The sequence below is a fragment of the Trachinotus anak genome, unplaced genomic scaffold, assembly GCF_046630095.1.
Source record: "Trachinotus anak isolate AG129_WGS33_773 ecotype Australia unplaced genomic scaffold, CSIRO_AGI_Tana_v1 ptg000011l, whole genome shotgun sequence".
In the NCBI taxonomy this organism is placed as follows: Eukaryota; Metazoa; Chordata; class Actinopteri; order Carangiformes; family Carangidae; genus Trachinotus; species Trachinotus anak.
In genome coordinates this window covers 13,312,858-13,334,638 of record NW_027273862.1, presented here as the reverse complement: position 1 = coordinate 13,334,638, position 21,781 = coordinate 13,312,858, and the positions used below count along the sequence as shown (strand labels likewise).

At 40.4% G+C, this 21,781-nt stretch overlaps 1 long non-coding RNA gene across 2 annotated transcripts; it reads left to right on the top strand.

Moving 5' to 3' along the window:
• Window positions 1-5,350: 5,350 nt before the first annotated feature.
• On the top strand, window positions 5,351-21,750 carry LOC139628219 (uncharacterized). Of its 2 annotated transcripts, XR_011692718.1 has the most exons (5): window positions 5,351-5,915; window positions 16,138-16,767; window positions 17,770-17,874; window positions 19,845-19,890; window positions 20,551-21,750. It is a non-coding gene; the product is annotated as an uncharacterized lncRNA (long non-coding RNA). The 2 variants fall into 2 exon arrangements; XR_011692719.1 differs by lacking the exon at window positions 16,138-16,767.
• Window positions 21,751-21,781: the final 31 nt, after the last annotated feature.

Below are 21,781 nucleotides of genomic sequence, written 5' to 3'. Positions count from 1 at the left end.
GCTTTGTAAACTTAGATTTAAGGTGAGCGCAGAGAAACTTTCCCCCTTCAGCAGGTGATTGTGAAAACAGTCTTCTGGTGCACATTCATAATTCTGCACAGTGAAGCTCAGACATCCAAGTGAAGTAAGAATAAGCAAAACACATCTTAGAGTGGAGGCGTATTTTACGTTAATTTTGTTGTCACAGTTGGATATGCCACAAGTTACATGTAATTTAGGTGTTTGTTGTTGCACTTCATTCCTGCTGGCTGCCATTGTTTTGACATTATTGTGTATATTGCTTGTACTGAATCTTAATCTGAATCTGAATGTAGAATGTAGAATGTAGAATATGTAATATGCTAAAAATAAACATGTGTGCACTCATTATTATATTGAATATTGCAATGGCTTTAAAGCATATTAAGAGCAGTTCAAAAAGTCCAAATTATGGATGAATCTGAATCGAAAATACAACATATTCTAAAAATATGTCCACTCATGATGATAAAGTACTTTAGACAAGCACTGACTTATTAGGTACACTTCAAGAAGCCCACTCATGAGGTTGATAAGGACATTTTAACTCACCATAATTTCCCCAATTATAGTAAAACTATAAATGATAAAAAAAAATGTGATATAGACAAAAAGGAGCAGATTTTGTTTAATAATTAAAACCAAAGCATGGGTTGTGAATTATTTACAAGAAGATTATTTAAAATATTTAGAAAATATACCTTATATTGTATATATATGTGCTGCAAATTCAGTGAATTATGATAAAAGATGATGTAATGGTCACCATCAGATTCAAATGTTATGCCCCTGACGCATGGTGAATCTCCACATCACATCTTTGATATATCTGTGATATCTGTATCATATTGAGGACATAGTAATTACATTTCTCCCTGCAGCACTGGCTTCCGTGCCCAGCACCTCCCTGCATCGCTGTGGAGATACCCTTCTTAGAGAAGCTTTAGCTAATGGATAACGGTCAGCATTACCACTATCATAGTGCCGCTGGCTGAATGCAGGCAAAATGGCAAGGCCCAGCTAAACTGGTGTGACTGAGAACGCTCTCAGATAGGGCAAAATCAGCCCGACACACACACACACACACCAACACACGCACCCAGGGGCCAGGAGCTGACAGTAAATAAAACCAGAGTCCCTCCTTAATTAGCTCTCTGCCTGAGGGTGAAAACACAGAGTGAAAGTGTGTCAGTCTCTCCCCATGTTGGACGCTAAGCTGCCACCCCATCCCTCTGACCACAGAGGCCAAGAAACATGGCACATCAGCACACTGACTGTGTGTCAGTATATGCAGTATGTAGTTATATGGTCTTTATTTACTTCAGTATGAGGGGATCATTTAAAGTTGGTGTTCTTTACCTCATTTCCATCTATTTATTTATTTTTTTCTCTCTACTGTCACACAAAGCAAAAAAAGGAAGTTAGACATGGACTCTAATAGTATCTAATTAGATGTAGAAGTAAAGCGAATTTAAATTTAGGCCAGAATGTCATGAGATATTTGAATTCACTGAGGTGAATATTATAAATGCTGATTAAATTTAACAATTACAAGGTAACGTCTGTCTCTACCTTTGTGCATCACTGATGTCTCAGCCTCTTACTCTAACCTGAGTTCATTATTATTTAAAAATAAGAGCTCTCCCCTCCATGGTTGTCCATGAGCTAATGACCCTCATCCACATTTTTAACAGGAGCTGTAAGCATGAAAATAACTATTTTTTTTAATTATTTGTGTTTTTATCTTTTATTTTGTAACAATTTAACAGATTTTTTGGTCAAAAATATAGTGCCACAGTCCATGGTATTTAGAATACAGACAAATATGTAGGATGTTGGAAAAATATTTGACTTATTCTAAATAATTACCAGAATAATTAATGTGCAGCCTATATAAAAGCTTGGTGCAGCTGGTTTGTAAGAGGAACCCCTTTCAACTGGTGATAAGAGCCTGTGACAGCAGTGCACTACTGACCCCTGCTGGTGTGATGTTTCCTAAAAGAAACAGTCCAGTGAACTCTTAAGCTGACTAAATTCTTTTTCCTTGATGTAAAATTTCTTGCTGTTCTCTTTTTGAACATAAATAAATGCTGTACTGTACATTACATAAAATACAGTATTTCCTTGTATATATAAAAATTCATTCTATTCAAATACACAGTGGAAAGCTTAAAAACCAAGTGCCAGCCAGGTGCTTGCTCTTTGAGGGAACTGTTGGGCTTCTCTCTATAAAGTAAAGTCTTGACCTTATCCTGTAAAGTACCTTGTGATAATGTATATTATGATTTGACACTTTACAAATATAATTGAATTGAATTGAATCAAAGTGCATTAAAATATGATGGGACTTATATGTGAACCATGAATTTTAGTTTATTTCATTATCATTTTATTTTTATTGGATAAATCACTGTGGAGTTAGAGACAGGAAACATGGGGAGCTAGAATCACACCAGGGATATGCAGTTTAGATTCTCCACTAGGCAACTATGGCCCAATTTATTTCATCTTTTAACCTCTACAGCACTAGACACATCAAAACAAATCTTTGCAGCACTTTGTGCATGCACTCTGTGAGTGCAAATGGATATACTGTACATTTTCCCTTCCAAACAGGCTTTTGTGTCACACCTGACTTAACTGTGGCAGGGGTCTGTAAGAGCAATGGATTTACACCCCGTTGCCCATCCAGTGTCACTAAGCCATGGGTCAGAGGGAGGAGGAGAGTGCTTGTAAGTAAGACCTCTGGGGGCAGAGCAGGTTCAGGAGGTTAAACCCATCTTGTAGTGGACAAAGGCTCAATCAGAGGAGACACTGAGGGGACTTGTAACGCTTCGTTCATCATTCAACAGCAGGAATAGATCATCTTAAAACATGAGGAGGATGAGATGCTTGAGAAGTATGAAGAACATGTTTTGTCTAAACAGAAGCAAGGAGTTTCTCTCCCGCAGCTTGATGATGTTTGTGTCTCCTCCTATGACCACAGCTGGATGTTGTCCAAGACGTATTCTTGCTAGAAAAGGCCAGCAACTGTATGAGATCAGACAAGCACAGGACGCACGTCATTAACAGTGCATGGCAGTGGCCCCTGAAGCCATGGCTGACTATGAGTGGACTATCAGTCGCCACTGTAAGGAAAGGCCCAATTAAGAACATTAATTATGCTTCCTTGGCACTAACTCTATCACACTCTTTTTAGCCTGGAGAGTATTTAAGTCTGAGGCTGCACACTCCCTCTCGTGCTATAATCCAATCTAGTTGAGGAAGTTTGTCATGTTTGGCAGAACCGGACTTTCTGGGATGAGCTGGGATATCCAGATGGACAGGGTAGCAGAGTCGAGCTCATCCACAGGGTAAGGATGTGAAGTCGCACAGAAAATGCAGTGTGATCTCAAAGACGGATTCTACAAGGTTGTTCTAATGCGCTGTGAAAAACCTGTGAGGGAGGCGGATGCAACATGTTTCACATCAGCACGCCTCACAGCTCTTTACTGACACAGAAAATGCTAAACTGATACAGGCTTAATGTCAATTAGAATTTCTAAATACAGTGAGAGCGGGGAAACTGTGGAGAATGTGTGCAGTATGTCTCTGTATATACTGACGTTAATTATAGGGAGTGAAATGTGCTTTTACTGTTAACCGCCCTATACTGCTTGAGGCAAGCTGCCTCAATATATAAAGGGTTTTATTTGTGAGGGTTCTTTCCTCCTTCAGACTTACTTCCCCTGCCCCTCTGTTCACTAATTAGTAATATAATCAGTTTACTAACTGTCATAGATTAGCTCGAATGTCTGTCACAATAGAAAAGGCTTCGTTCTTCTAACTACGCTAAAACTTTGGCGATTTCAGAAGGGTTTTTCTCAACAAGTAACTATACGCATTGGAATAAAGACATTTGACAGGTTAAAAAACATCTCTGTAAGAGAGCAAATTACATTCCAATTAAAGACTTCACCTCAAAACATAATAGCAGGCATAATGGCACAGATGAGGTTTAGTTTATGATTAAATTAAAACAATTAATATGAGATAAAAATAGATTTGAAGTGAAGAAGATCCCCCGAATTGTTTTGTAGTCTCTTTGTTGAATGTGAAATGTGTACTTTGGACCTAGATAATTGAGATGACACAGCTCAAATAAGCATGTCTCATAGAGGGGCAAGAGTCTGAGTTTTCACTACACTACGTTAGCTGATTTCACTCATCACTTCCTCCTCTCTGCTTCAAGTTATGCTAATCAGCTAATCGCCTGGTGTAGTGGTTAAAATGAAAACCTCAGTACTCTCTGCTCTCCATGGTTCTTCATTTCTATAACGCAGCAAAGAGGAGAGCAAAACGCTGTGAGATCATGTATTTTTGACTGCTGGGCTGCAGGGCCTTTAACGAACTACACTGACATACCGGCAACCGTAACAGGTCAAATACATTTGAGTTTCAAATCCTACCGTGCAAGCAAATTTTATATGTCCCCTTCAACAGCATGGGAGTTTCTGAATTCAGTCGCTCGATCAGTCGAATCTATGTCCAGACAGCCTGTCCAGCAAGATCAAATTCACTAAGGACTTTGCATCACACCATCTAATGCCAGTTCTAGTATTAGCTGATTCATAATTATGGATCCTTATCAACATTGTTTATTCTTTTCACGGACTTCAAATTCTCAGACAAGATAATTTGCAAACTGATTTTGCCAATAGCTGTTTTTTTCAGTGTTGAAAGGTCTGAAATGTAATTCAGTGTCGGGAATAGCTTTAGCATGAGCACCTGCTCTGGCAAGATGGTAACAATGTTTAACAACTGGAAAAGTTTGTGTCTTTAATTTATCCAATTCGCAACAAGTGTTACAATATGTAGATGTTTTGGCTTTATGTGTATGTCTACTCATGTACACAGATTGTGTATCTGAGGGAAAGAAAGATCAGTGAGGTCACAAAGGGTGGCAATATTTTGCTCAGGCAATAAATTGCTTACAATATATTACAGTATCAGGAATGGTACGATAATAAAACTATGCTGGATATACTGCGCTGATGTGTGCCCAGATGCCAAGGTGATGGGTGGCACAGTTTTATCAGTGTGTTTTTACAGGCAAAAATGTGACATTTAACCTTCAAATGAGTAAAGGAGCTAAAATACATGAACGTTTTCAACAGTTAGTGTAAGCATAACTGCAGCCACTTGGAAATGTCTTTATTCCTAAATCACTCATCTGCACCCTTTATCATAATGGAAGATTTCATGATGCAAAAACCCCACTCGTGGAAACTACAAACACAGTGGCAGGCCTGCTGCCATAAACTTTAAATAACTTTATCAAAATGTTCAACACAGCGCATCCCCACATTTCACTTAAATGACAGTAGAAAAACTTTGTCCGTAACTGTTCAACCAGCACCTCCAGCCCAAAGCACAACTCGGTCGACGATCCTGCTCTCAAGTACTCCCACAGATTACCAGACCACAGTTTTCATGGCCAACAGAACATTAGCATGCTTATTGCTCTCACCGATTATCCTCACTATGTACGGTACATTAGCGAACTGTACGATTGGCCAACCCCCTGCCTGCACAATCAACAGCGAGCGTGAATGAATGATGAGCCATTAGCAGGTCGGGTGTGAACTGTGAAAATGGGCTCTCACACCAATGACTGCAGGAGGCCTTGATATGCTTTAGCCTAGCCTAGCATCCTGCTAGCAGGGCCCTGCACTTGTTATAGGCTGTGGCAGTGCCTCAGCTAGCATTAGCCTGCTCCTGCCCACAACGCAATGCACTGGAATACAGACTAGTGTAGCGTACTGAAGCCCAGTCTAGTGGAGGGCTGTGTGCAAGATCATAGTAAGACTCCTTGCTAGCATATGCTTGTGTTTAATGCAGCGACCTGCTTCTGCATGGTGAGTTTACACATACCCTGCAGTGAAGGTAGTGTGCGTGTGTGTATTTGTGTGTGTGCGTAATATCAGTAATCAGTGTACCTCAAAGAGGGAGAGTATAACTAGGCCTGGTGTGGTGAGAGTGCTATAGACCAGCTCTCTGCCAGCCCCTGTTGACTTGGTGTTTCAGCTGCTCTGTGTGTGTGTGTGTGTGTGTGTGTGTGAGGGATCATGGATACTAAAACTGGAGTTTCCACCCAGTTCAGGTAACAGGGAGTGTATGTGTGTGTTTGGTATTTATATTGTGTTTAATGGAGAAAAATGTAGTTTTTCCATGCCGTGTGTGCATGCTTGTGCAAATGTTATTTTAATGCATATATGATCCGTGTGCTGTTCATGAGAGACTATATGAGATGGGGAGAAAGAGAGAAACCAGTTATCTCAGTTATTTGTGGTATAGATAAGTATATCTCAGTGGAGACTTGTGTATAGGAGCTTGTGTGTGTGTGTGTGTGTGTGTGTGTGTGTGTGGGGTGGGGTGGGGTGGGGGGGTGGGGGGTGGGGGGGGGTCTCTGTGGATAGGATGCTATTCAAGCTGCCAGCATGAAGGCAGTAGCCTGTTGAGGGTCAGAAAGCAGATGGACAAAAAAAAAAAAAAAAAAAAAAAATAGAGAATACAGCCAAGGGATCCTCAGTTGTAATTTGTCAAAGTAAATGTAAAAATGACACAAAGTAATGAGGATTTACATTTTTATTAAAGTTAAAAAGTTAGAAAGAGGAATTAAAAGTTGCTCTGCAGGAGGTTGCACTCTCTTGACATTTGTTGCCTTGAAGTAACATAGAAAATGCTAATCAATGTTAAAAATAAGTCTGTCTCTGTTTTTTAAACTACTTAATTATTCCCTTTTGAGTATATCCTGACTGATATGTGATATGTGCATGGCTTAATAATTCAGGTTAGAGATAAAGAAGACAGTATTTCAACAGGCAAGAGCCAAAGATTAGTCACAACAGAGAAACCAAGATACTTCTGATTGTGGACAATTTTCCTGACAGTGTTTGACAGTGTGGAGGCGCGTGAGTGAGGCAGGCGAGAGAGCGTGATACTGCGTTTCAACCTCATGCTTATTTGGTTTTTCCACTTTCACACCCCAGTCTAATTTCACAGTACAGAATCCCGGCTGTATGATGGCTCGTCGTAGTCCCTCGAATCAGTGGACCAGAGTGGACCCAGGGCCGCTCACTGAGCCCTCGGCTCACCAATATCTGTTGAACACGCTGGCGCCTGCAATGTGCATGGTTAATTTGGTTGTTATTGTCGCTTATGTGTGTCCCAGTGGAGCTAAGGCGTGTTGGTTTGCGGGCCAGGTTTTAGTTCTACTCACTAGTCTAAATGCACACATGGAGGCTGATGTGAGGTCCCTCTGGGATGCTCCCCTCCTCATGTGTGAAAATCTGAAACTCTTATCTGACACTGACTTCATTACTTTGGCATTTTTTTCATTCGATTGATTGAGGTGGTGAGAGCTGGGTGAGAAATTTTTGGGTCAGAATGTTTGCTTGCACTTATGTACAAAATAATGCTTGCTGGCTCATGTATAATATAGAAAACACACATACTGGACACATTTTTGACATATGAGAATGCACCAACTAATTACAAAGGGAAATAAGTAAATAAAACCTATTCATGAATTTTTATGTTAGTAATATTTGTCCATATTCTGTACATTATACAGTACAGTAGGCATAGTATCTGATCAACTGATGCAGCACAATGAACACACATGAAACTTTACATTTTGCAGTCAGATGGCTCTATCTGTTCCGGTGCTGTTACTTAAATGATGACCTCTCTGTTCCCTGCCACTGAGCAGCCTTAGGACCATCAAATTCTTATCCTACTCTGTCATATTCACATCACTGCACTTACCCAGGCTCCCCTGTTCATCAACAGAAGCCAACATTTCATCATCGCTCTAAATCACAGGCAGATTCACACTAATTCATCCTTCACACACTTGACTCCAGACACTTTTTTTTGAATAATAGCATATAAAGTTCTTCCAAACATTAACATCTCATCTTCCTCCATCCCCAAGTCCTAATTGGGCAATTTATGGGATGTGGTCAGTGGCTGTGTGATATGGACATTGTGTGCATAGTCACCATATAATGAGTAAGCTTTAAAACCAACAATAATGGTTGAGCTTTACTATTAAACTCTCACACTAGGGATTTGTAGATTAGTGTCGCTTTTTGATCTCATATCCTTGACCCGTTGATGTGGCATCATGGATGCTGTTGCGCTGATCTTCATGCAGACTTGGAGTCATGATAATGAGCAACAGGATGGGTGCAGCAAGGGACTGTGAGACAAACACTGGATGCATGTGCTGTTAAGTGTAAACACTCTTAACTGGATTCACCTGATTTGTGCCGGTTTATGCCCCAATGTGCTCCGCCGCGTTGGATATTCAGCACCCAGGCTCATTATAAGACCTAATTCAATTGACCTGGAGATGTAAACACATGTATGTGGCTATAAGAGAGCCAATTAGGAGGGCTGCGACACTGACTTGCAGTGGTTTGTTGTACCGTGAGGATAATTGCCAAAGAGCCCCAAAAGTAATAGTTAGAAACTAAGGCAATAGCACATTTTGTAGTTCCCTGTCAGAGAGGAAGACAAAAAGAGAGAGAAAGAGAGGGGGGTCAATATAAGCACAGCTAGTGTCCCATGCTTACTTGGGTGTAATGACCCATCAATGGTGACATCTTGTTTCATCAACTTCTGCTTCCCTTCACTTGTCTGTCCTGGCCCAGTCTCTCCCTTTCTCCTGCCCCTTTCCCCTCCTGCCTGCTGAAATCCATCTTCCTCCCGTATGTTTTCCATTTGTGTCCTTCTGTAACTGCCTGTGTGCCTCTGCTAGATGTAAAGGATAACACTGAACCATGCACCAGAGGACATTCATTTCATTAGGGGGCTAGCAACATGGCTGAAATCATAGCAGTAGACGATATTGCACATATACTATGCAAAATTATGTGCAAAATTGCGTTTAAAATAATGAATCTGATGTTCATTGCAATGAACTCATTCACTGTTACGCTTTACATAAGACAAAACTCTTCACATATGTAAAACAAAAAAAAACCCATATACCACTATTATTTTCCACTTTCCTGAAATCATTAATTTGGACAAAGAATTGTTTATAATTACAACAAAATGATCATATCACTCACTACTTATTGCTTACTTTTCTGTAAAATAGATTTACTTTACATAACACAACACTGAGTGTAAAGCTGGAATGACTGAATGATTGATTAAACAATTAATTGATTGATAGAGAATTAATCATAATTTTTTAACATTCTTCTATGATCTAATATATGTTCTAATAGTTAGAAGTCATTTTTAAGAAAACTTACTGGTTCCAGCTTCTCATTTTTAAGTATTTGCTGGTTTCTTAGCGTTCTATGATGGTAAATTTCAGTATCATTTAGAATGAATCAATAAATCTAGAAAAGAATCAGCACATTGACCATTAATGAAAATAATTCTTAATTGCAGCCATTACTGAAATACTGTACATCTCTATGTCCTATCACCACCATTTGTTTATATTATTTCAGCTTAAGCATTTACTTATTCTGTATGACCTTTGTTAAATGCCTAGCATTTTTTATTTAATTTTTGATCATGATTCAATTTTAAAAAGCAGGGGGAAAAAAGCATACATATGAGAATTTAAGGAACATACAGGAGAGTAAACGGAGGTGGGAGTGGCGTGAACTGAAAATGCTATAACAGCATAAATTGCATTCTAATTTTCTCTAGCCAAACTGTGTGTGTGTGCATGTGTTTGTGTGTGTGAAGAAGCAGGGGGCCCAGCTGACGAGGCCTCTCAATGGGACACTGGCAGGCCTAACTTGCCGCAGGCCCAGCTCTCAGCTCCACCTCTGACAGGCTTCATACTTATTGCTCAATGACATTCGATGTTTTCCTTCAGTTTGCTGTAAGATTGATTTCCCAGATATGTTTGAAATATCTCCAGAGCCCTAGAGCAGGGTGACTGGCACAGTGGCACAGAGACAGAGAGGTGGTGCAGTGGGGGATTAGAGGAGGAGATGGTGTGTTCAGGGTAGAGGCAAAGTTGTAAATCTGAAAAGCAAATGCAGTTTTCAAAATCTACACATGAGCTGTCTGTTACCTGCAGAGCACTGAAGGTGCCTGCGCTGCCTACAGCAACAGATTATCACGTTTATTGGTGTTAACTATTGATTCCATTTTCCATTTCTCATTTTTATTATTTTGTTATTAAGCGTTAAATCATTTTGTCTATAAAATGCAGTCAAAATGCTCATTACAATCCTTTTCCATATCCCAAGTTAAAGGTGCGCTTTGTTGGTGTGTTGGTACACTTCTTTGCACATTACCACCACCAAATTTTAGGCAACGGAAATGCGTGATACTGGCAGCAGGACTGTTTATTGAGTTGCCTGCATGATCTCGTGATTGCCTGTGTGTCTTCTAGGGACGTCATGATACCTTACATTTTGATCAGTACCAATATACCCATGAAATTTCACAAATCTCAATACCGAATGTGATACCACGGCTAAAAACAGAAAACAACAGATGCACACACACACACACACACACACACACTTCCATATAGTCAGTGTGCATATGAGCTGTCTCTATGTTAGCCTAAACATACAACATTAGCCTTTGTGAACCTTTCAGGACATGAACATTTTGATAAAATGTTGTTAATATAAAGTTAACAACAGAAACTCTCTCACCCTGAATTCTGTGTACAGATCCAGATGTTTGTATTTGAGCAGCTTAGATAAGTTTGAGCTGTGCCTTTCTTTCATGTAAAATTCTCTGTGACACTGTTTGCGTTACTGGCTCTTGGTTGTCCCAGATGAAGTCAGACTGGAACGGTACTGTAGGAAAACAGGTGACATCACAGAATCTTGGCATTGACTTGGAACCGAACTATCGGGTCTCGTGATATCCTTAGTGTCCACAGGACACCTTTAATGTCTTATTTTGTTCAATCAACAATCCATTTACGATGTAAAACACTCACGTTTGAGGCCCTGAAAACAAATTGTGTTTAGTTTTTGTTTGGTAAATGGCTTAAATGACTAAATTTAATTTAATTGATTTAATTTAATTGAATTAATTTTCACTTGCTCAATGAGTTTGTTAATTGTTTCAATGGTAGTTGCACTTTTGAACTTTCTGTGTTCTCACACTCACCTGGCCCTTTGCTCTGCAGATAAGGTGAATACAGTAAGTTCAGAATAAATTGGGACATGTCGATGCATGATCCAGAGGCTTGACCGTCACCTTCGACGTGACTCCTGTGGTTGCATGAAGTTCATGTCTCTTTGCAGAGGTGTATGTCATGAGTGGATCAAACTTTATGATGAATTTTTCCCCTTTGTGAAAATGCTCGCTCAGTACATATTACATTATGTCACATCTCGTCAGCGAGCGATTGAGTGCTTTTACTGCTTTGTTTTCTCAGGAGTGGGGGGTGGGGGGCAGATCTACTGTTTTAAACTCTTTAATGCAATTTAACAATTCCACATATTCTTTTCACGTTTCATTGGGGTCCTTTACGTGTGAAATTGCGGAGGCTTGCCTAGCCTGGGCGACACGGCACAGCAGAGGCAGGGTCACACCGAAGCGCCAGATGTGGGAGGGAGAGCGAAATTAATTGCTACACATTGTTCAGTGGGTGTGTGCGCACCTTCAGTGAATTAACCGCTCTCAGGGTGTGACTGTTTGAATAACGGGAATTAGGTATGAGGCCTCTCACTCACAGCTGAAGCCAACTGCAGGCATTGCATCCAATTAGCTTATCTGGCCCCAAATTCACATGCTTAACTTGCCATTTGTTAGTGCGTAAAGAAGGAAAACATTTTCGTGAACAACACGTCACATATGGTTGTTATTCTCTGGTTTTGTCTGCCGTTGTCATGCATACAGTGCACCTCTCTGAAGGCTTACATTTAAATCTATTTTCACATCTCTCAAGACAAGAAACTATTTCATTAAAAGGTAATTTAATACTGCAGATATTGTAAGAATCATCAAGGGCCAGCCACTTAATTCGAGTGACATATTCAAATAGACAGTTTTAATAGTGATGACCTGAAAGCTATGCATTAGTTGAAAATGGCAAACCAATTAGAAAGACAGTGTGAGCCCATTAATGTGGATCTTAATGTTGTCTGTTCAGTCTTGTATTGCTGTCAGATTAGACTTCACAATGAGGTTGAGAGCAGAGGTAATGCACATTAATGACAGTTGGATGGCAGACATTAGGAGCATATGGTGCCCTCCTATGGCCATTACCAAGTTCTTACCATCCCTGCACCCATATGGAGGATGACAAGAAAATCCAATCCATTTTTAAGACATAGTGGTTCCTATAATACAGCTTTTTATAACATTTGACTTCATTTAGTTTTAATGTAGCTGCATTGTGACATCATTGTCTGACAACCGTGTTTTGGTCCACACCATTTCCTAAAGACCTACAGTATCAGCAGCAGCAGCAGCAGCAGCAGCAGCAGCGGCGCATCACCAGATTCCTCTGAGGTTTACATTTACCAGCTAAGCAGCTCATACTGACCCTAAGCCTCACTGCCAGCATCATCCATATCAGAGGGGCTAGCAGTGGCGTGCCCACTCTCATCGTGACCCTGGCGTAGTCTCCTGTGTGGAGAGCTTCTTGTACCCGAGCCCAGCAGAATAGAGCACCTCTTCCCTCCACCTGCCCCCTCCTGCCTCTCTATTTTTCTGGGCAATAGGAGGGTAGATGGATGTGGGGGGGGGCTTGATGGAGAGGTGGTGGGTGAGGGAGGGATGGGCGAGGTGGTGGTGGTGTTGGGGGGCACTCTGCTTCCCCTGGGGCTGCCTGCTGGAGCGAGGTGACCCAGCTTGTCGCTCGGTGACCTGTGAGAGGGACATTATGAAGTGTGAGTGGCTGTCACCCTAACCGCTTGTGACAGCACGGCTCCCGGCACAGCTGTGCCAGCCTGCCCCAGCCAGAGACCCAGGGCCCATGGAGAAGGGGGCGGGAGAGAGGCTGTGTTGGAGAAGGCTCGGGCTGGGCTGGGGTGTTCACAGAGAGTCTGTGGTGGGGCAGGAGGGTGGGAGTAGAAGGAGAAAGGAGGTGAGGTGGTTCGGGGCCTTTGCTCTTACTGGTGTAATGACTTCTCCATTGATTCTGTTGCTTAAGGGACGGCCCTGTGGCTCTGCAATATCAAAGCCAGCACAGTTGAGCTTTAAGCTACAGGATGACATGCAGATGTGACAGTAGAGGTATAAAGGACCAGCTGTTATCCTTTAAGTCAGCAGGGTTGCATATATGTACTGTATCTGTGTATTATGCCAAAAATAACTTTCTAACTTGTTTTTCTTTGTTGTCACTTTTTCCTTTTCTCAGTCAGAAGTGTTTCTTCGGCTTCTCTCTGAACACACTGAGCATGGAATAATTTATTCACAGAAATGTTTTGGTTCTAATGACCTTCCTCAGGTCAGGATTAGAAAGCAAATGGCACCAGAGTACATGACAATCTTTGTTCTGTCACTGTCTTGTGGACTTTTCTTCTCAATGCTACATTATTCAGAACGTCAGCAGGATTTTGTTCTTTTTAGTCCTCTGCAAATCTCAGATTAAGACTAAAGTGAAAGGGTCGGAGACCTTTGACATGCCTGTGCTGTTGTTTGTCACCTTGTTAAACTCATTAGTTTGCAAACTGACTAGAGGGACAGGAGAGCTGGTGTCTAAATCCAGATCAGGGTCATTAAGATGCACTCCTTCAGTTAAGTTTCTTTTTCTCATCACTCTTTGATACTTTGTTGCACACTTTACCATATCTTCTTCCACTTTTAAGGCATTTCATTACTTGACCCTTGAAACATCCCATTGGACATGGGACACACTGAACACTTCCCAAGTATAATTTAAAAAGGTGGAACCTCAGTTCAACCTAAGGGTCAAACATGCAGGTTAAGTCTGTCCAATAACACACACACATAAGGAATTAGATTTGTATCCAAATCCCCCCCCCCCCCCCTCCCCCCTCCCCAACACACACACACACACACACACACACACACAAAAAACATAAATTACTACTGTAGAAAAGATGTATGTCCCATAACTCATGCAAAACCTTTTTTTTAACCCTAGTCAAATGTCACTTCAACCTTAACCAAAGTTCTTCTCTAAATGTAATAAATATGAAAATGATTTGATCAGTTGGAGCTGGTCTCTTGTAATAGAGGATATCATTATATACATGTAACACTGACTAATTTGCTAATTTTACAAAATTATGTATGACTGTATAGGATCAATTTTCGGTGTGTCCCTCTCAGTAAACATTGACCGTGAGGAACCTCACGTGATTGGAGTAGACACTACGCGTATACTACGACCAGTTTTTGAAATATTTTTGTGTTGCTCTGGCTGAGTTTTCAGGGAGAGAAAAAAATTATTTAAAAAATCTGAGATCTGCGAATATAGGACACGCTGTCCTAGAGGTGGTTCATATTTGTGCGATTCAATTGTATGTGGAAGTGTTTGCTAAAATCTTTTGATAATCAAAGAGAGCTTTACTTGCTTTCCCTAACAAAAGTGTATGCAAGTTGGAACTAAGAGAAGCTGGCAACTTTAAGGCTTTAGGCTCTCCTAGTTTATGATGTGATTTTTTTTTTTTTTTTGACTAGTGATTAATAGATTATTAAAAACACAATCATTGATACAATAAACTGGTGAGGAAATAATAATGAAAAGTTAAAAGAAACGCAAAACGCTTTCCCTCTCTGCCTCCGAGCAGCAGTCACCATGTGAAAAAGTCGCACAGCCCAGCGTCGATGTCTGACATTGTACATTGCTACCTTACTTCCTGGTGGCTGAGCACACACTGTGATTTCCTTAAGCAGGTCTCTAATTCCCCTAATCACTGTACATTGCAAAAAGTGTTATTTACACATGGATGAGCGAACCAAGAAAAACAGTTCCTGACTCCTCTTGAGGTGTTCACAGGCACCAAATGAGCTCATGTGTTTTACTTTATTTTTATTTATTTTTTTATCATTTGAAAATGCCAGAATGGAGTAGCAGCTTTCAGAATTCCTTTACGGCTTCAATTTGAAAAATTTAAGTCTTGACATCTTTGGAAACCCGAGAGTCCTTTAGAGACAGTAGTTTACATCAGCTGTTGAAAAGACGACAACTCATTTGTCCCACCTTGCTGCAGGCTGAGAGGAGATGACAAATATGCAAACAGAGGAGGTGACGTGAAATTGGTCTAATTGAATAATAGAAGTGGAATAAACCTGTTAAAAGGGGGAGAGTTATTTTCCCACAGCACAAGACATTTCTAGCAAGGAGCATATGTAGCACAGTTTAAACAAAGTAATGCTCATTTAATTACCCAGGTTTGACTAAATAGATTGATATTTATGTATGTATGAAAAATGTACCACACAGTTTTTAAAACATTAGATAAATTCAGTGATAAGTATATAACAATTTATTACTATTTGAATATGGATGAAAATTTTCTGAGTGATTGGAGCTGGTAGTTGGTATAAATGTTTTTTTTTATTCCTTAAAGCTGAATAATACAACCTGGATTTCTGCTGATTAAAAAATGTCAATATTTGCAGCAGAATTCCTCAAGTAAGTTTCTCACAATAGTAAGGTAGGTTTTCTAAGGTGTAAACTAATTTTCTGCAGTTTAATCTGGGCTTTCAGCGTCCTAAAACTGGAACAGCCACGGTGCAGGCACTCTATTAAGTAACAAATTATAGCATAAATGTTTGAAAGTGCCTCAGCTGGGATAACTACAGTTGCAATGCAGTACATTACAGTAAATCTACTTCACAGGATATGAAAGGCAATGTAAAACACGGGTACAAACAAACATAGCCAGAAAATATAAAATGTACCTAATGGTGGTACCTGATGATGGTGTAAAAATCACAACTTATATCATTCGGTTGCCCTCTGTTTCTAAGAGATTTCTTTCTTTTTCTTTTCTTTCCTTTGAATTGAGTCCCTTCATAACATGCCTCTCCGAGTATGTTTGTATCCCTCCTTTGTATCTAAACCTCCCCACTTTACTCCACACCTCTCTCTCTTTCTCTCTCTCTCTTTCTGTCCCTCTGTCACGGCTGACCTGCGTCCTCTCTCTGCAGGGCCTCTCCTGGTAGCACCCAGCTGGCGCACAGCGAATCGGCTGGGCAGAGGCAGAAGGCAGTGCCAGCTCTACTGGTGCAGAAAGGGGCACACCAGGCAGACAGGCCCAGTGTCGGCAGCAGCAGCATACTATCTCCCTAGCTGCCACGTTCACAATGCACACATATGCCCACATATACATACTGCTGCAACCCAAACACATGCACACCAGCATCAGTGGGCCAATGCCAAATAGGTTTGGTCCAACTGGGAGCTAGTTAACTGGGACAAAACATTTGTTTACACATTAGATGAGTGCAAACAGGCACACGGACACATTGAGCCGCACACACAGACACGTGGCAGGAGACGTAGAGGCATAGCTACATTCACATAAAGCGAAGCATATCGTCATTGGTACTGTTTGCAGACTCCTAAGTGATGAGTTTTCCTTTTGAAACCGGCCTGTGGCCTGTTATCCCCTGGAGGAGTTTGAGCTGCATGAAGCATGTAATAGAGCACGTATTGAAGGACATGCACGTTATCGGCTTGTATTTGTCCTCGGGGTCGACACTGGAAGGTCCTTGTAATTAAGAAGATGGAGACCGGGCCCCCTGCCTGCAGTTACCCCTTCATGTCTTCAGCCCTGGGTATTTCTGTCCTCTCTCTGTCTACCACTTTAACTTGACCTTCTTCTAGCAGCAACTTTATTAACCCATGTAAAACCCTGCTGCCCTGAGATCAGACCTACAGTAATTAAGATCAGCAGGGAGACTTACAGACTTACATAATTTTAGAACTGGTGAACTCAGGTGGCTTGAATTTAAATGTCAAGAAATATATACACTAATGCAACAGTACTGTAATGTAGGAGTGATATGTATTTCAATAGCATGCATGGTGTGCGTATGTTCATGTGGGGATTGTCTGTCTCTGCACAGAAGAAGGAACTTGCTCATTTACATACTGTTTGATTATCAGAGTCTTGAGTATTCAGCCAAACTTCCTTATTTGCGTTTGTGCCTCTGTATGTGTGTGTGTGTGTGTGTGTGTGTGTGTGTGTGTGTGTGTGTGTTTTGACCTCTTTCGCACAGGAAGACCCCCAATTGTGTTCCAGTAGCCAGCCGAGCTCAGTGAAGCAGAACCTATATGCTCACTGGCATTTCAGACACCCAAATGTGTGCATGTAAACACACATGAATATAATTTATCCATCTGGGGTCCCATGCGACACACACACACACACACACACACACAGACATCACCTTAGATATGGAAATAATGGTTGGGGTCTTATCCCCTAATGTACGCCTTTCCTAAGCACCTCTCTGCAGCAGAGAGCCTCTCAGCTGTATCTCCACTCTTGTCTGCCCAACTCTTGCTTCGCTCTGCAGGTCAGCCCACCCTTTGCCGTCCCCAGGATTTTGAGGCACACTTCCGCCTTAAAAGTTGTACACCACTACCTTTGATAATCAAGATAGAACCTAATTGAGCTCACCCATGCAGAAGATGCTCTCGTCTTTTTGCGCACACACACTTTCTGAGGAGATGGCGGCCTATACTGTTTCAGCTCATCCAACTGTGAGATTCTCCTTTCCCCTCTCCAGTCCTGCCATCATCTCACTAATGGTGTTTCTATCTCTTCTCCATAGGAGGTAAATGAAGCTTTTAAGCAGGGCGGAGGGAAGGGGGACCACTGAAAAGATTAATTGACTTTCTGCAGAGCTTCACTTATCCTCCACTGGCACCTTTGACTTGTGAGTGTATTTGTGTTTGGACTACATGATTATATCACCATTATTGCGGCAATTTGTAGTTTGTTCAAACCTGTGTCAGGAAATATCAAACTGTGTCCCATCAACCATTTCACCCACAGTTGCTGCTTGGTACCTTTATGCAATTAGAACGAAACTTGGGTGCTTTCTTGGTAAAATATTTTGTGATAATGAATTAAGTAATAAATGAAAATCCAAACTCATCCAACCTTACAAATCTGCAGTCACAGTTACACTGAGGATAAGAATTGTCAAAGTGAAACAGATTGCAGTTACATGGTGTGTGTGTGTGTGTGTGTGTTTGTGTGTGTGTACTTTTTTAATATCTGTGCATGAGTATTGTTTTTATCTCTTGATTTGTAAAACACCTTATTACGAGGAACTGACTTGACAGACAAATGGACAAAACACAAACAAATAAAGAAAACAACTTAACCACTTTTGAAAAAAAGTACACCTGCCAAAAATATAGAAACCAGAAGCAAATACAAAAACGCTGTTTCATTTTTGCCAGAAATGTCTGTGTTGTGTAGAACTCAACTGTTAGAGCTTGTGTTTTCTGTATTTGCTTTTTTTTAAATCATGTTTGTGTTGTCAAACTGGTGACTGTGTTTCTTATTTGTAGCATTTCTCCTGAATGCACATTGGTAACATGTTTTTCATTTGCTTGTGTTTTATTAAAGTCGCAGTGCGTTGACCCTTTCTTGGCCACTGGTGAACAGCTGGAGCAGGAGAAACTGGAATATTCCTCCACAAAGCTGTTGCGAAGCTGTTTAGAGATGTTTAGAGTTGGCAGCCGAACTAGCTTAAGAAATACTGTATGAACAGCAGAGATGGTGCAGTCTCACCTAAAACACAGCCGGACAGACATTAAGACATTGATGTACATGCAGCGCATATACAGCTGCAGGTCGTATAGTAACTTTGACTTTGACTCTGAACCCAGCATGGTGAGAGAGATGAGCCAAATGTGTGAATGTACAAAGAGTTCGCTCCCCACCCCCATCAACCCCGCTGTAAACTCCACCACCCACAGCTGCACACACTTCTCCTGTCACGGTGATAATCTCTTTGTCAGGAGCCGTCTGTTAGAGATTTGTCCGTCTGATTTGGTGAACGTCCGAGTGGCAGGTCTAGCTGCAGTGCCACAGGGTGTCCGAGGGTCTCTGTGTGTGTGTGTGTGTGTGTGTGTGTGTGTGCGCGCACCCAGTGCCATGGGTGGTGGGATCTGCGTTCTTGTCAGAGTGTGTATGTCGCTTGTCTTCAGACCTCTGTTTTGTGACAGTAGAGGAATGTTGAGCAGAAGACAAACGGATGTAGCTTCACGAAACACTGTTGTAATTTAAATTCAACATTTACTATCCGCTTTAAAATGATCTGCTCCTCTTTTGTTTGTTTGTGTCCATCCTTGTCTTTCCTCATCTTCGTGATGATTCTGAGTACTGAATATGGCATGAGACGATTTTTATAATTCCCATCGTTGGGAAATATCCTTCCACTAGATGGCTCTGCTTTCTGCACAGAATGACATCTAATTTATCGCTTTGCTCCTACAGTAAATTTCCAAGCAGCTTTGAAAGTCACACTCAGCTGTGTTAACAAAAAGGATGGTTTTAAAACCTAAAATAAAATTCCTACCGATTAGTGGACTTATAGCATTGTTTTTACCTCATCGCAAGAAAGCTTCAATAACATTTACATTCATCATCATGTGCAAATGTTGGAGAAGTTTTGCAGACCTCTGTTGACCTCAAAATAAGCATGATCTGCTTTTGCGTTAAGCCTGCAAAATATAACAAGATGTGTCATTTTTGTGGTAACCTCCAGCTCCGTGTTTTGTGTTGTCCTCCTGTATATCGTGCTTTGAGTTTTAAGCAGCACTTAAACTTTATCTGCATAAAGCACTTCCCAGATGCTGTAAATCTCAATGTCTTTTCACTTTCTCTTTGCAGGAACGACAGAGGTCAAATCCTGAGCGATACAACATATCCAGACTGGGTAATAATTTGGTAACACACTCAAAGTCACTTTGGCAGTTTCGGTGTCACAGGGACCTGAACCATGGCTGTCTGGTTAAAAGATGGTCAGGTACAAACCTGGTGTCCCTACCCATGATTTTAATTTAAATTTACTGAAGACCAAAACCTGAAACTCCAACAGTCTGAGTGTACGTCAAAGTAATCATTAGGTGAAGCCACACAAGTGTGGAGATTTTAACTTTCATTATGAAGTTCTAAAAAAAATGAGAAAATTCACACTTTTTTAAATACATTTTGAAGTATTCACTTTATGAAAGATAATATAAATTCTGCCAAAGCTGTAATTGTTAGGTTGAGTTATTGTTTCTCAAAGCTCTTTTTCTTTCTTTTGCCTTTCATCTCTCCCCTCCTGACATGTTCTCCTTCCTCTTATCTGTTGTTTGGTCTCCTCTTGTCACTCCACTGCAATCATCTTTGCAGGGGGGCTTGTCATCTGTATCTACTCATATCCTACAATCCCTTTTGCTCTGAGCACTACTGCACTTAAATGTCAGGGCTGATGAGTCTGCCACACCCACCTGACACATCAGCTCAGCACCTGCTAAAAGCTTTTATGGAGCAGAGTGTGAGCCTGGTGGTTGATATAAATTAAAGAGTTTTTTCTTCTTTTTTTTTTCAGGAATTATGGCTCTGAAGGGACAACTTCTGGTAAGAAATGGAGAGAGAGAGAGCGAGAGCTTAGGTTGTGATTGGTTGCCATCTAGTGGCTCTAACAAGTGCTTGCTGCCACACTATAAAACTATATTACATTTAACGCTGATCAAAGGATAATAGCATAATAAAAGCAGAATAAAAAATTGCTTTGGTGTTAGAAAATGACACAATTGACAGATATGGATTAGATTTTTATCTGTACAGTATCAAACTAGACAATTCAGTCCAGTCAGAGCAAGTCAGAGGAGGAAAATAACTATCTACAGCTGCACACCTCTGTGTTTTAGTGTTCCCTGACTGCTGGCAGAATAAATGATAATACATGTATTCATATTAGGAAACAGTTTCTTTAAGGTGTGACCCTATGTGCTGAATGTATAACTACTACGGAATGATAACGCAGTGGTCTGTGTTGAGTGGCTATACTTTTTGGAAATGTTCAAATTTTATGACACACTGGATGTGAAATCTTTGAAACTTCTTACACTATTTGAATATGATATATTTTAATGATAGGATTTTAAAGCATAAATGCAATTCACTGGTTTATTGTATGTTAATGAAAGCATTATATGTCTTTGTCTTCTTATTTGTCTGTGTCTTGGGACTATACCTTCACTTTTCAATGTGTTTGTTATATATATCTCTTATATGTTTTTTTTAAACAAATGTTAAAGCATAAACAAGTGAACAGAGAGGGAGTAACATAAAAAATATATAAAAACTGCTGCTGGTCATTCAAACATGGAAATGTATATAATAATAATAATAATAATAATAATAATAATAATAATAATAATTATTATTATTATTATTATTATTATTATACAAACATCATCTTATGGGAAAGTAGGATAGAAATGGATCTCATATTTTGTGGGCATGAGTTACTCTAACTACCTTATTGTTAATTATAATTATTCAATTATTAAAAATGTCAGACTGATGTGAAGACATATAGTGACATCCAAAAATACAATGCAGATATATCCCAGCTTCACTCTGCTTTATCTTATGTTTCTATGATCAAGTATCTGACTGCATCTTACAAGCTCAGTTTTTGCTTTATGGTTTAAGCAATGCAAAGCAAAAATTGTGGGATTGCTTTGGGCCAAATTTTGTCTCTTGTCAGTGGTTGTAATGTTTAATTACACTATTACTAGTTCCATATGTTTATTTTCAGTAATTCACTTTGT